The 16,380-nt window shown below is 35.1% G+C and overlaps 1 protein-coding gene across 1 annotated transcript in view; it reads right to left on the reverse strand.

The window, feature by feature from the left end:
- LOC136842852 (lachesin-like) overlaps positions 1–16,380 on the reverse strand; it is a 210,219-nt gene that overhangs the window by 185,849 nt on the left and 7,990 nt on the right. The window lies entirely within an intron of this gene.

Here is a 16,380-nt window from a genome sequence, read left to right on the forward strand (position 1 = left end):
ATATATAACATATATATGTTTAAGTAAATGAGCTAGATACCACAAGTAAAGGAATTTCATTTTGAAAACAGTTGCTTTCTTGAGAAACATTACCACCACATAGAAAAAAAAAAACTATCAATATGATATTATACAGGTAGCTAAAATCTTGAAGACAATTTCCACACCATTTTAAACACAAGGTTCTCATCCAAATCATTAATGATACAACCACACGCAAACTAGGAAAATAGATTATTACAAAGACTTACACACGTGAAGATGCACATTGGTCACAGTGGTATGAGATATTAGCCCAAAAGTTTTTTTTTACTGTCTTCGACAAAAGACTTTGCATTGCAGTTCATGGTACTCAGATAGGTTCTTTGAGCTCGAAAGATTAAGGTAATGACAAGTGGGTGCCGTTATCACTTGCATAACATAACAGATGAAATTTTTGTATGTAATTGTAATAGCCACACTGCCCTCTTAACTTCTCGAATTCTTCGTGCTTTTTTGGATAGCTTGTCACTGCAAAGCCTTAAGATCCAAGTGCAAGAATTATGAAGAAATTATGATGCCCGGTAGCGGGGAAACGAACCTGCGTTACTATATAAACATACATACATATATATACACACATATATATATGTATATATTTATATACATATATATATATATATATATGTGTGTGTGTGTGTATATGTGTATGTATATACAAGTGTGTGGCTAGCATCCCAATGCATCCGCGTATGCGCGTAAATCTGCATATATGTTTGCGCACTCGAATGGACGATATACATATAGCGATTATATTCGCTCTAATTACATTTACCGAGAGAGATAGCTATGCTAATGACGCTGTAACCGAGAATACGCAATTACTGCTCAGCAAACGTTATATCAGCAATAAGTTAATACATCAGATAAAGTAATATTGTCGTTGAATGTCATAAAATAATAGATAATGGAAAAATAATCCGGTAGTGTCTATATTCCAATTCTTAGAAATTTATTTTTTGTGAGTGATTAGGAGTAAATATCTCTCTCTCTCTCTCTCTCTCTCTCTCTCTCTCTCCATTCAAAGTTGAGTGATGTAGAATAATTGACGATGGAAAAATAAATCGAGTGTCAATATTTTGATTCTTAAATTTTTTTCATATATTATCCTTTTTATTTTTTGTCAGTGATTGAGGATGAATCTCTCTCTCTCTCTCTCTCTCTCTCTCTCTCTCTCTCTCTCTCTCTCAATATTTGTGTGAATCTTTTATATGAATGTGTAAATGGACACATCCAACAAAAGTTCTGGATGTTTTTTTGCTCGTTGTCTGTTAGACATTCCTCTCTCTCTCTCTCTCTCTCTCTCTCTCTCTCTCTCTCTCTCTCTCTCTCTCTCTCTCTCCAGCCGAGGGGAGAAAGAAAAGGGGGCGGGGAAGGGCTCCAGCAGAGGCAGCAGTAACAGCAGCAGTAGCAGCAGCAGTAGCAGGAGGCGAGGAAGGCCAGGCGCGAGATTTCCATCCCAGTCCTTGATTCCAATGTAAACAAACCCGTACATCTGGCAGCCGCATCCGGGACGTTTAATGACAACGCAAACTCTATATCGAAATCGGTTTCTATAAATAACCGTGCAAACCCAACATGTGGGTTTAACTTCTATTGCCATTAGAATATTTCAAGGGTAGATTTAATTTGGTTGTTTAGGGGCGGGGGGAGATAGACCTTTGCCGTTTATGTGCAAGGGTTGGAACCCCGGGAAAGTACTCCGGCGGGGCGATTTAGACACGCCGTAGGAATATATAACGATTCACGTAACTGGAGGCGAAATAGGTATAAGGGTTGGTTATGCACGTAGTGGTGTGTATCGGTATTCACGTGCGGATGTAAAAACGTGTAAGTATTTCACGTTCATGTACAGACAGTATACTTATATTATATATATATATATATATATATATATATATATATATATATATATATATATATATATATATATATATAAAGGCAATTGCTACGAAGGAAAAGTGAAGCAACGGAGTGGTTGCTACCAGGCCTTTCGACTTACTGTCCTTTACTTAGCTAAGTAAAGGACAATAAGTCGAAAGGCCTAGCAACCACTCCGTTGTTTCACTTTTCCCCTCGTGGCAAATGCTTCTACTTATACATTCATCACGTTCCATATCTTCGTGATTCAGTTATACACAGACACACAACCGCGCGCGCACATACACACACACACACACACACACACACACACACACACATATATATATATATATATATATATATATATATATATATATATATATATATATATATTTATATACTTGGTTCATGCATGATGGGATTAAAACAGCACATGCGAATTTGCTTTCTCAGTCTTTCTGTCAAACAGTAAATTTAGAATCCCTGTTGTTCATGATGACCAGAACGTCTAGAAACGGTGGTCGATTCTCTTTTCGTGATTTTATTCGAGAATTGTGAACCCTTCTTGAAAACGATAAACAAAATACCACCTTTGAACTCAGTGCCTTTCTTTTGATTTTATATGATTTGGGATTAAAAGTTTGTCTTCCTAATGAGAGAGAGAGAGAGAGAGAGAGAGAGAGGGAGAGAGTTCATTTACCACAAAACAAATCCGTATATAATTAGAGAAAGAGAGAGACTTCATGTACCACAAAGGAATTCCTTATATGATAAGAGAGAGAGAGAGAGAGAGAGAGAGAGAGAGAGAGAGAGAGAGAGAGAGAGAGAGAGAGAGAGAGAGACTGACTTCATGTACCACAAAGGAATTCCTTATATGATAAGAGAGAGAGAGAGAGAGAGAGAGAGAGAGAGAGAGAGAGAGAGAGAGAGAGAGAGACTTCATGTACCACAAAGGAATTCCTTATATGATAAGAGAGAGACAGACAGACGGAGAGAGAGAGAAAGAGAGAGAGAGAGAGAGAGAGAGAGAGAGAAACAGATAGACAGACAGGTGAAGAGAGAGAGAGAGAGATGAACTTCCATGCACCACGAAAGAAGTCCGCATAAAATCGCACCTCCTTAATTATTATGCGAACAGCACAAAGGGAGATCCCAGCGGCAGCTGAACATCCGTGTTATCTAATTGGACGTCATGTACTAAAAATCAGATTACGACTGAAGAGATCATTTCAAGATGCACTAGGAGTCAGAGTTTTTAACAAAAGCCATATATATTTTTTTAAATATATTCTAAGAGTCCTCTCATAACAGAAATTCTCGATTTCCTCAAAAGTACGATACATTCCATGAAAATTAATTGTAGTGAGTTGACTTATTTTATATATATATATATATATATATATATATATATATATATATATATATATATATATATATATATATATATATATATATATATATATATATATTATATATATATACACACGTATGTATTTATATATATATATATATGTATGTCTTTGTATATTATATATATATTTATATAATCTTTCACACGATGCTAATTAGTATTCACCTTTCATTAACGAAGCTTCACAAAGACCTGTAGCTATGAAATCATATAAGAGGAATTCCACAAGATTTTAAAGGACAGGAGGCAACAAGATGCTTCCGTGGAAAAATAATAATAATAAAAACTTAAGGACAGTATATATTATTTCAAAGCAAGTTAATGAACTGAACATCCACTTAATTAGCACGGGGTACTCTGTTTAAAACTCATTTACAAAACAGTTTGAAAAGGGTCGGTAAATGAACTCTAAAGAACACGTAGACTTTAATTAGGTTTATCAGAACGCAAGCATAGCTTGGTCCAAAATATCGATCTTGTCAGCGTCAAAGGCATGGGTTCTCAACCTGGGGGCCATGACGAGAATTTATGGGAGCCATTGCTGACTGTTATAAATTATACATTTCAAAATATTGTCAGAAATCAGAATTTGTTTAAAATGCACCACTCCGTCGTCGTAGAAGAAAAATTTCTTTTTTTTTTATTTATTACGTTGACAATAATTTTTAAAGTTACGTAATATTGTCACGTGTGAGAAATTGTGTGGTTTTCATTTGGGGGGGCGGGGGGGACTGTGGGGAATTTTTGTAAAAAATTATAGTGAGCCACATGAAGGTTGAGAATTCATGAAGGAAGGACTGAAGTGAAAACGACTGAGAACCAATAGACTCTAAGGCTTATGCGTAAGAGATGTAAATATCGCTCTGGGAATTTGATTTCAATTTTTTTTTTTCAGGTGATTTCTGTTTCCTGTTCCACTTGAACGTAAGTGACACTTTCATCGCAAGCATGCAAGTGACACTATCATCGCAAGCATGCAGTTTTGAAACGGTAGAAACGCAAGTGAGTTTTCAGTTGGCGCGGATTACGAAATCACTCGTATTTAAAAAGTAACCTGGAGAAAATGTAAGGTAGTATTTTGTTTGTTGTGCATTAATGTTGATTAGATATCATTATATATATATATATATATATATATTATTTATGTGTGTGTATGTGTATTTATGAATATATATATGTGTGTGTACATATATACATTATATATATATGTGTGTGTGCGTGTTTGTGTGTCCAGTAATCAATATTCTCATCTAGTTATATGCGCAGAAATATATGTAATTTGAGCTTATATCAACTGTATTTCGTTTTTATTCTAATTATTTTTTCTCAATCACTTCCGGCATGTCATGTGATCAGGCAGGAATTTGAACAAGAATTTCTTTATTTTTCTGGTATCAGACTTAAACTGCACACCAGCGTAATTAGGAAGAAATACTGAATATTTTTAATTCGAGTGGATATTTTTCGTAACTATAAAACTAAAACAAAAATTATGCTTCATATTCATAATTAATTGCACACTTCCATTCTCGGTGTCTGAGGAAAATATTCTAGAATTCTTAGTACCTATATTTTGCCGTTTTCTGGGTTCTGAATACAAGTAAACTTACAAAAGAGGATTAGTGATTTATACTTGTTGCTATGACGTGTCAGTCTCTGTGATCACGGTAAAAACTCTTCAGTACTTTTCAATTTTCTGTAAAAGAAAACTATAATGCCGGCTTTGTCTATCCGTTCGCCCTCAGATCTTAAAAACTACTGAGGCTAGAGGGCTGTAAATTGATATGTTGATCATCCACCCTCCAACCATCAAACATAGCAATTTGCAGCCCTCTAACCTCAGTAGTTTTGATTTTATTTAACGTTAAAGTTAGCCATAATCGTGCGATTGGCAACGATAGAGCACAGGCCACCACCGGGCCGTGGTTAAAGATTCATGGGCGGCGGCTCATACAGCATTATACCGAGACAACGGAAAGATAGATCTATATTCGGTGGCCTTGCTTATACGTTGTAGCGGGTGTACAGAAAACTCGATTGCGCCAAAGAAACTTCGGCTCACCTTTTACTTGTTTTAATTTGTAAACGGTAATATACGGACATTGTAATGGCGACATTAGCGTATATGAAACGCTTGTGGAAATTGATCGATATTCAGTTTTTATTTTTCGTTTGAGATCATCTTCATTGTCGGTTCTTTATGCCTATTCTTTATTAAAAATTGAAAAAAGTAAAAAGTTCTTAGTAATACGTAGAAAAGAAAGAGCACTTAATCATTTGATCGGCTAAACTCCTCAAAAAAAAAGCTGATGAATTTGTATTAGGAATCACCTGTGCTTGCAATGTGTACATAATCAATTGTGTGCCATAGTTATACATATTTATTTAACTGATATTAGATTTACCCATAGAGAAGTATGCTCTATGCATAATATGTATGCCCAAGTGTCGCATATATATATATATATATGTGTGTGTGTGTGTGTGTGTATAATTATATATGTATAATATATATATGTATGTATGTATATATAATTGCATACAATAACTATACATATTTCTTTAGCAGTTATCAGATTTTCCCATAAAGAAGTAGGTAGCTCGAGGTGATATCCGTGTATATATGTATGCATGATACGCATAATGTTCATACCCATCTGACGCATGCGCATGGGAAGCCCTGTGATAACATACGTACCCATTTGACGCAGGGGTATACATAGCCCTGGGCCACAAGCTGTTTCCTGCATTCACCCAAAAAAAAAAAAAATATATCCTCCTCGCTTAGGATTATATATATATATATATATATATATATATATATATATATATATATATATATATATATATATATATATATATATATTTTTTTGTATTTTTTTTGTGTTCGCCTTTTGAGCCTTTGGGTAATCCGGGCAAGGAGATCCCGGATGTTACCCGTTCACCCATGGCCGGGGGAGAGGTGGGGGTGGGGCCGGGATTTGTATCGGGAAAATCTGGTATTCATTCAGACGACGTTTCTTCCCCTCCATTCTGGTACAGGTCGGACCCAGTGATATTTTACTGCGCTGATGTCGGCGGGCGGAAGACTGCGGTCTTTTGAACGCGGTGTATGCATGCACAGTATGTATTTATGTGTATATATGTAAATGTATGTATATACGTATATATACATACATGCATTTATATATTCATAATATATATATATATGTGTGTATGTATATATGTATGTATGTGTTTATACTCTGAATATCTGAATAAGGCAAATCCACATATACAGAGGTAATTATTTCATGCGACGGAATTCTGATTGATCGCTCAAAAAGAACGAAGTCATTCACTAATTATTTTCATTTTTTTTGTACCTGCAGTAGCTCCCGTACAAGGAATACGGACAACACACCGATAACAAAAACAACAGAATAATAATAATAATAATAATAATAATAATAATAATAATAATAATAATAATAATAATAATAATAATAATAATAATCTCCCCAAAATCTAATTCAGGTGTTGCTAAATCTCGGCAAAACATGATTCATGTGCTGCAAAATATGAATGTGCTGCAAAATTTTAAAAATATAATTTAGGTGGCTGAAAAATCTCTGCTAAATATAAATTAGAGTCTGCACAATATAATTTAGGTGGCTGCAAAATATCTGCGGAATCTAATTTAGGAGCCTCAAAATCTAATTTAAGTGCTGCAAAATCTCTAAACTATAATTTAGGTGCCCCAAAATCGGTAAAATCTAATTTAGGTGATGAAGAATCTAATTGAGGTGCTGCAATTCTAAGTCAGGTGGCAGAAAAATCTCTGCAAAATCTAATTCGGGTGCAAAATATCTGCAAAATCTAATTTAAGTGGCTTCAAAATCTCTGCAAAATCTAATTTAGGTGGCTTCAGAATCTCTGTAAAATATAATATAGGTGGCTTCAAAATCTCTGCAAAATCGGATTTAGGTGGCTTCAAAATCTCTTTAAAATATAATTTAGGTGCAAAATCTAATTTGAGTGGCTACAGAATCTCTGTAAAATTAATTTAGGTGCAAAATCTAATTTAGGTGACTTCAAAATATCTCTGTAAAATATAATTTAGGTGCAAAATCTTTGCAAAATCTAATCTAAGTCTCTATAAAATCTCTGTAATATATAATTTAGGTGCAAAATCTCTGTAAAATATAATTTAGATGCTGCAAAATCTCTGTAAAATATAATTTAGGTGCAAAATCTCTGCAAAATCTAATTTAAGTGGTTAAAAAAATCTCGGTAAAATATAATTTAGGTGCAAAATCTCTGTAAAATATAATTAACGTGCTGCAAAATCTAATTTAGGTGGCAGCAAAATCTGTCTCATCGCCAAGCTCGGCTCGGGACGGTGGCAGTTTGGCGCCGCTTATCGGGACCATCTTTGAGAACCGTCAAACCACAAACAGAATTCTCAAGTTTACTTAAAATTAGTGGAAATCGTGTAATTTTGGACGGTCTGAAATTATCCTGATAATTCATATTGATTGACCTAAATGTATTTTTTTTAATTATCTACCCAAACAGAATTCTTAAGCTTACTTAATATTGATTTAGATCTTACTATACGGGTTATTGACCTAACCATATGTAGCAATTATATTTAATGACGTAAATATTTAGCAATTGTATCTATTGACCTAAATGTATATACTGTATAGGTGTATATATATGTGTGTGTGAGTGTATGTGTGTGTGTATTAACCAATCGTTTTCCCCCAAATTAATTGTCTCAGGATTAGACGAATTGAATGATCTGTCATAATGATTATTTAAACTTTGCTAGCGTAGACGCATTTATAACAAGTGAAAAATGCGCCGAAGTATCTTCGGCGCAACCGAGTTTCCTGTACAGCCGCTACAGCGTATAATCAAGGCCACCGAAAACATATTTATCTTTCGGTGGTCTCGGTATAATGCTGTATGAGCCGCGGCCCACGAAACTTTAACCAAGGTCCGGTGGTGGCCTGTCCTATATCGTTGCCAGAAGCATAATTATGGCTAAATTTAACCTTAAATAAAATAAAAACTACTGAGGCTAAGGGGCTGCAATTTGGTATGTTTGATGATTGGAGGGCGGATGATCAACATATCAATTTGCAGCCCTCTAGCCTCAGTAGATTTTAAGATCTGAGGGCGGACAGAAAAAAGTGCGGACGGACAGACGGAGCCGGCACAATGGTTTTCTTTTACAGAAAATTAAAATAAAAAATCAAAATTTGAAATATAACCATAATGAGTAATAGTTATACAGGTAAATTATTATTATTATTTTCGGGTTATTACTACGCACGTTTTTCTGTTACTTGTTATTAATCATTTTCTTATAAGAATGGTTTTTCTGAACGTAAATTTTTCAACCAGTTTAGTATTCCAAGGGAAGGTTTTTTTCATAAAAAATATGAAAGATAGGTCATTGTTCTTAAATAAAATTGAAATATTTCTCCTGAAGTAGAAATATTTCATTCAAGAAGACAACAGTAACATAAATAGTTCCATAAATTTTGTAAAGTCAAGGTTTTTAGATGTAGAACATAATAGAGATTAATGCTCTATATATATATATATATATATATATATATATATATATATATATATATATATATATATATATATATAACACATATTACATAATATTGTTTTTATAAAACACTTATTACTGAATAATATTCATTACTGTTTTTTTATAGAATCAGTAGTTTAACAAGAATAATATTCAGACTGGTTTTTATAGAATCAGTAGTTTAATAAGAGAGAGAGAGAGAGAGAGAGAGAGCCGGTGACCTGAGCACATCCCAAGCCTGGCTGAGGTCAGTGATCAATAATAAAAAGAAAAATATATCCGATTAATAATTAAATTCTCATCTTAACTTTATAACAGACCAGCTTCAATAGCGCGATAAAAGACAAGACTTAGGCGCGCAGGGACGCGCAAACCTACGCAGAGATGCGCAGATTTTTATAATAGCGCAGTGGAGGAGACGAAGGTTGATTTAAACGAATTACTCGATTTACTCTCGGATTCAGAATCTCCTCCACACGGCGGCGGAGTTCTTACATACCTCGAATTCCGAACTGTATAAAATAACTGTCGCGGAATTTCATACGACAGTTATGGCTGGGTCGAACTGTCGTGACATTCTTAAGAGTTTCTTAAGAATGACAGTTATTAACTGTGATGAGTTGACTATCGACTGATTACTTTGCAGATCCGGGAAAAATATCGACAGAAATATTTATCATTAAAACATTGCATTTATTTGGAATTTCGCTAGGTTGGTCTGTTCCCATATTAACATTGTATAATTGTCGTAGATTTTGCTGTTTCGATTTGATTTTAATTTTTGGTTTTATCTTCGATAGTTTTTGGTTCCTTTGTGAATTTCTAGACTTGTAGTTCTCACATAAATTTCGGGTAATCTTTCCAAAATTTGAATATATTAACTAAAATTAGCGATGTAATAAAGTTGGATGTCATTAGTAGAACCGGTACTTGAAATTGTTTGAGAGAGAGAGAGAGAGAGAGAGAGAGAGAGAGAGAGAGAGAGAGAGAGAGAGAGAGAGTGAGTAAAAACCAGTAGAGTCACTAACTACATAATCCATTAAAGATCCTATTCAGTGCCTTAGGATAATCAGAAAAGACAGATTTCGCAAAATCTTTCCTTCTTTAGAAGTATAAGGAGACAAAAAAAAAAAAACAAAAAAATTAAATAAATAGGTAAAAATGAGCAGTGAGATAAACTTCAGACAATCTTTCCGGAAAAAGGATGATTAAACTAGAGTTAGCCCCGTAGAGGGGTGTGCCGTCAGTGCACCTCATGCGGTGCGCTGTAGGCATTACTTAAGGTTCTTTGCAAGCGTGCCTTCGGCCCCTAGCTGCAACCCTTTTCGTTCCTTTTGCTGTACCTCCTTTCATATTCTCTTTCTTCCATCTTACTTTCCACCTTCTCCCAACATTTGATTTACAGTGCGACTGCGAGGTTTTCCTCCTGTTACGCCTTTCAGACCTCTTACTGTCAATTTCCGTTTCAGCGCTGAATGACCTCATAGGTCCCAGCGATTGGCCTTTGGCCTAAATTCTATATTCAACTCAACTTAATCTAGAGTTGGCGACGTTGTATTTTACCTGAGACTTGAAAGTGTAAGTGTAAGTGTACTTTCTTTTCTTCCACACACACATAGAGAGAGAGAGAGAGAGAGAGATCAGAGAGAGAGAGAGAGAGAGAGAGATCAGTACAGTCGCTGGTAACTCAGTCTATGAAATTTCCCGTTCACTGTCGTATGACAATCAAAAAAATATAATTCTCGCATAAAGGATCATACCTTCATTCATAACGTACGTAAACAAACAAAATATAAAATTGAAAATAAACAAATAAAAAGAGATAGAACTCGGTCATTCATCGAGAAGGACGAATACCTTAAGAATGACTCATCAGAAAGGAAAAAAAAGATCCCAGCTGCCGATTAGACATTTTCTTTTCGATTTTCATCTCTCTCTCTCTCTCTCTCTCTCTCTCTCTCTCTCTCTCTCTCTCTCTCTCTCTCTCTCTCTCTACGAAATTCTTCTCACGATGAATACGAAGAAAAGGTCATGTTTCTCATGTATCTCATCGCTGTCACTTCCTCCCGCCTTTTAGTGGTGTTTCTTTCCAAATTGTTTTCTTTTTAAAGAGTCTTCACTTCTTTCTCTTTATTTCCATGTGAGGGTTTATCCTAAAATATGGCATCGTCTCCTCTCCGGTCAAAATCTCTTAGTGCTTTATGTATATATCATTGACACAGGCCTACGTCAGTGTATTCAAGCCGCTTTATATTAAATTCAGTATTATCGATCAATAACTATTTGGTATTCATGCACTTGATTTTCATATGCGTTCATAATCGAGGCGTTATTTTTATCAGATTAGGCTGTTCCCGTGTTATACATTGTATCAATTAGTGCGCATGTATAAATCTTGTGATTTTGTGATTCCCGTGATGTCTATATGTTATATACTCCTGCATTCTTATAAAAGTTGTATTATGTTGTGTTTATGTACGTTACGTATGCGTCTGGCCGGTTACGATAGGAATATCGTTACGATACGCAGAATCCTTTACACCAAACAGAGTTTTAATTCAGCGCTTCCTGTATCATAATTCCCGTGGACTGGAATCTCTCTCGATGTTTATTGGTATTTCTGTGAGTCGGTAGTTTTATTGGTAAATAACTTTCCTTCTCCGCATTGCTTAGAGATATAATATTTATTGCTGTGAAAAAGAATTTTGAATTGCAAGCGCACTTTGCTGTATCTATAAAGATTGTATAGAGATGATTATATAGCTGTCAAATATATCAGGTCTTATGTTTAATTTTGTTGGAATATTTATTAAGAAAGAACGTGATAAATATGATCAGAAAAAATTTAGGTAAGTCAGCTTTAAATCAAGGTGATTTTTGCGAACGATTTGAACCATTATAGACTTCTTATATATCAGGTCTTAAGTTTAATTTTGTCGTAATATTGATTAAGAAAGAATGTAATAAATATGAACTGGAAAAAATTTAGGTCAGTCATCTTTAAATCAAGGTGATTTTTGCGAATGATTTGAACCATTATAGACTTCTTATAAAGATTTCCGTTGTTTAGGCAAAATCCGTAGAATTTATGCGATGGTATTTTCCTCAAAACGTGAATCATTAATCAGAATGCCGTCAAACCCTTCGTCATTTTGCTTTCTTTAAAAAAAAATTTTTCTTACCGTACGATATTTTCACTATTCGTCTCCACAGCCATGCTAGCTCTTCGTTGGGTGAGTCGGTAGAGCTGTGGACTAGCACTCGCTAGGCCCGAGTTCGAATCTCAGGTCGACTGATGAAGAGTTAGAGGAATTTATTTGTGGTGATAGAAATTCATTTCTCGCTATAATGTGGTTCGGATTCCACAATAAGCTGTAGGTCCCGTTGCTAGGTAACCAGTTGGTTCTTAGACACGTAAAATAAGTCTAATCCTTCGGGCCAGCCCTCTCTAGGAGAGCTGTTAATCAGCTCAGTGGTCTGGTAAAACTAAGGTATACTTGACTTTACAGCCATGCTCTGTGATTAGTGCGTCCTACTCGATTTGGTAAGAATGAAAATTTTTGCCCTGTTTAGGTGCCACAGTATTGCCGCTCCCTATCATTGGAACCTTGTATTTCAGGATGTATTTGTATGTAACAGCTTTCATAAACATGACCCGTGAGAATTTTCATAGACTTGCACCATAAAGAGAGGACGTTAAAAAAGCTATGTATTGATGTAAGAAAATAACTCCTTAAAGGGAGAAAAAAAAATACGTACAAAATTTCGAATTTAAAAAAAATGGCATATGAAGGCACTTTCGAAAATCATTCTTTCCGATGCATGATGGTGGTTCAGTACAAGCTCAAGGGAAGGTGTCAGCCCTTCTCTTTCTCGTGTTGCACATAAGTTTTATGCTTTATGCTTTAGACATTTTGTTTGTTAATAATTAATTAAATTATTTATTTATTTATTTTTTGTCGTTACCTTTGTCATCATTTAAGGTTACTTTCATCTTTACATTCCTCTGATTATAAAGTAATAGCGGTCTATTCTGTGGGAACTGTTTTGCTCAGTGGCTTTTTGGCTTGTCCGTTAAAGAATTTGCACATAAAGTAATAATAATAATAATAATAATAATAATAATAATAATAATAATAATAATCGCATGAGAATTGATAAGTTCGATACCCGAATTCAGTCCGCAAAGTTGCAAATTAAGACTTTATCTTGCGCGTAGTTTGCGTTTGATGTGCTTTTGCGCGTGCTCTTGTGCGTGTGTGTGTGTGCGTGTGTAAGTACATACTAACCACATGACCTACTAACTCTCATTTTACGAAAAGACCCTTAATGCTAGCACTGCCCTAAAATGGAAGACTACAGCATCTGCAAAAACACAAAACTGAGAAAAATGGTAGACACTCTCTTGCCTTACTACTGATTTTGCAGACACTGCTAATGGGACCCCCTAAATACCCCGGGGAAGCATTGAAGAATCATTCTGAAACTGCAGGAACTTGTGCATTTTGTGTTTCGCGAGCCCAGTAGGTGGCATATCTCAATTTCGAAAATTTTGCTGATACTGCAGTTTTCTATTTTAGGGCGGAGTAGCTTCATGGAGATTGATATGATTGACATGCCTGTGTTAAGCCCCTGGAAACGCGGGTAAGATTCATTTTCCAACGAAGATTTTCCGAACACTATTTCTTTAATGTCTGTTGAATATACTTGCTCCGTTTCCTTATCAGTTGTATTTTAAAGTTCATTGAAGAAGCCATCTCATCTGCTTCCAGTTATAATCGATGTTAGAGAATAAGCGGTAAATGAAAATTGAATATTACTGGTAGTCACTAGGCAATTGAAGCCTGAATGAATTCAGTACTTGATTCACTTTAAATCAGTGACGTATTCTAAAGTATCAGGTGTCTTCAAAGAAGCAAAATAGAGGCGGAAGACGAATGTAAGAATTAAAATGAGACAAAATAAAACAAGAATTCTCATGGCAGCGCTGGGAAAGTCTGCGGACTAAATATATCATATTTAACTATCCTTCTGATACGAGCGGCGATGCTAAAATTCGACGCGCGCGTGCGCACACACACACACACACACACATACATACATACTGTATGTATATCCTTTAATATCTAATTCGCTCTACCTCGGAGATCATGTATTTTCATGTATGTTACCCGAAGGGGAATTTTTTAGTTGATAATAAGTTCGTCGTCTCGTGGGCTCAACCACGGAAGACAGGAACTCAGGACTACAGTGACGCCTTAAACCACACATTATATACACGCTACCTTTCACTTTGTTCAATTTTGCAGACCCGTGTGATTATAGTATATTTACCGCTAAAGTTTTCAACGGGTTAGTAATAATCCAAAAAATTTCAATCTGGGTTTGTTAGACATCAAATCTAGTTTTTATTGATTTAATAGGGTAGTGTGAAGCCGTTAAATCAATCATGGAAGCAATGGGAGAAGAAACTGAATTCCAAATTTTGGGAATTGTTGCTAAGAAGGTAATCGCTTTGAATCTCGACTGGAATTGTTAAAAATGATAAATATTTGCCATCGAAAATACTCTCTTTGATGTCACTTCGATATTTCAAGTAACTTTGTTTTTAGGTAAATTGGCCAGCTGTGTTTTGGCTTATGAATATCTGTTCAGCAACGAAAGATATAAAAAAAATAGATAACGTTAAGCAAAATAGACGGAGATAGTAATGAGCCAATTGCTTCCCACCATTGCTTGTCAAGATTCGTACATAGGATGTACAAGAAAGAAAGCTTAATTATATTCCTGTTTATGGGGGTAAATTACATAGTTCAAAGTGCATGTATTCATCTCATAAACAATGTATTTGAAAATTTAGTCCAGTTAACAGAGATTATTGTTTACAGAAATTAATCTGTTACTTTTGAAGTGTCACTTTCATTTATGTAAACAGCAAGTATTATTTACGTGTTATTCAGTATTATTTGATTCAGTACTGAATATACATACGAATGTCAAAATTTATCTGATTGTTCATGCAAATTTCACATGCACTTGCTTATGAATATATATCAGTATATAGATTCAAGAATATAAATATGCCTATATATATGTGCGTGTTTATGTGTGTATATATATACACATATATATACTCTCATATTCCTAATTGCATTCAAGAAAAATATATTAAACAAAGGAAGGAGTCATTGTGAATAAACGGCAACCATTGTCAGCAACACAAAAAAATATATAATTTCCGTCAAAAGAAGATTCAAGTTGGGGAATTAAACACCGAAAGTTCATGAAATGAAAAAAGAAAGAAAATCGAAATCTGCTTTTGATGAACTGCGGCGGCAGTCCCGCTTCGCCTTGGGGTACCCCACCATCTCACGCTTTCCCCCCTCTCTTCCCTCCTAGTCCCTCTGGTCGCCTCACACCCACCCCTATGGGCTCCTCCTCCCCTTCCTCCTCCCCCCTCCCTTCCTCCCTCCCTCCCCTACACAGCCAATTGATCTAATTCAGAAACAGATTAATTCTATATTAGATTTCGGGCAACAACGAGCGTGTCCATGTATTTGGAATGCATTGGAACTTTTGTGTGTGTGTCCTACGCAGTCACGACTCCCATTTCATTTATCTTTCAATTCGGTTTTTGCATTTAAAGCCGCCAGCCCGCTAAACTCATTTCAGACACTTTTATGGCCTGTTTTTAAAGCCTTCATTTTCTTTTTCTTTTCTTTTTTCGTTTTCTTCTTTCTGTTTCGACAGGGACAATCATCTGGTCCTTGCGGCTGTTATGTTTTCCGAATTGTTTTGGTCTTATTCTGTGGCTGTTTTTTGTGAAGGGATTTTCTGTGGTGGTGATCACATGTTATCTGTGTGGCGGGGTTGATTAGCATAGGTAAGCATATGTGTAAGTGCGCACTCATGCACATGTACAGATACACACATTACCTGACGGGGGGAAATCTTATTGTTTAACGTGTGTGTGTGTGCGGATATATATATATATATATATATATATATATATATATATATATATATATATATATATATATATATATATATATATATATATACATATATATATTAGATATATATATATATATATATATTTGTATATATATATATTAGATATATATAATATATATTATATATATATATTGTATATATATATATTTATATATATATATATATATATATATATATATATATATATATATATATATATATATATATATATATGAACATAGTACTTTAAAGTAGAATCTCCACAATCCAGTACGAACTTTCACCCCCTACCCCAACCCCACCCCTACCCCACCAGGGTAAGCAGAAGGTTTGTAATATCGCATTCCTGAGGTTTGCCGACAGCGCGGCTCTGTCGCGCCCGATCTCATGACAGCGGAAAGCGGGCGATTGCTTGCGTTGTTTGTACATTGCATGCACGCGTTCGTGCGGCGTTTTGTTCGGTGCTTGCTGTTGTTTTTTG

This window comes from Macrobrachium rosenbergii, chromosome 10, assembly GCF_040412425.1.
Source record: "Macrobrachium rosenbergii isolate ZJJX-2024 chromosome 10, ASM4041242v1, whole genome shotgun sequence".
Lineage (NCBI taxonomy): Eukaryota > Metazoa > Arthropoda > Malacostraca > Decapoda > Palaemonidae > Macrobrachium > Macrobrachium rosenbergii.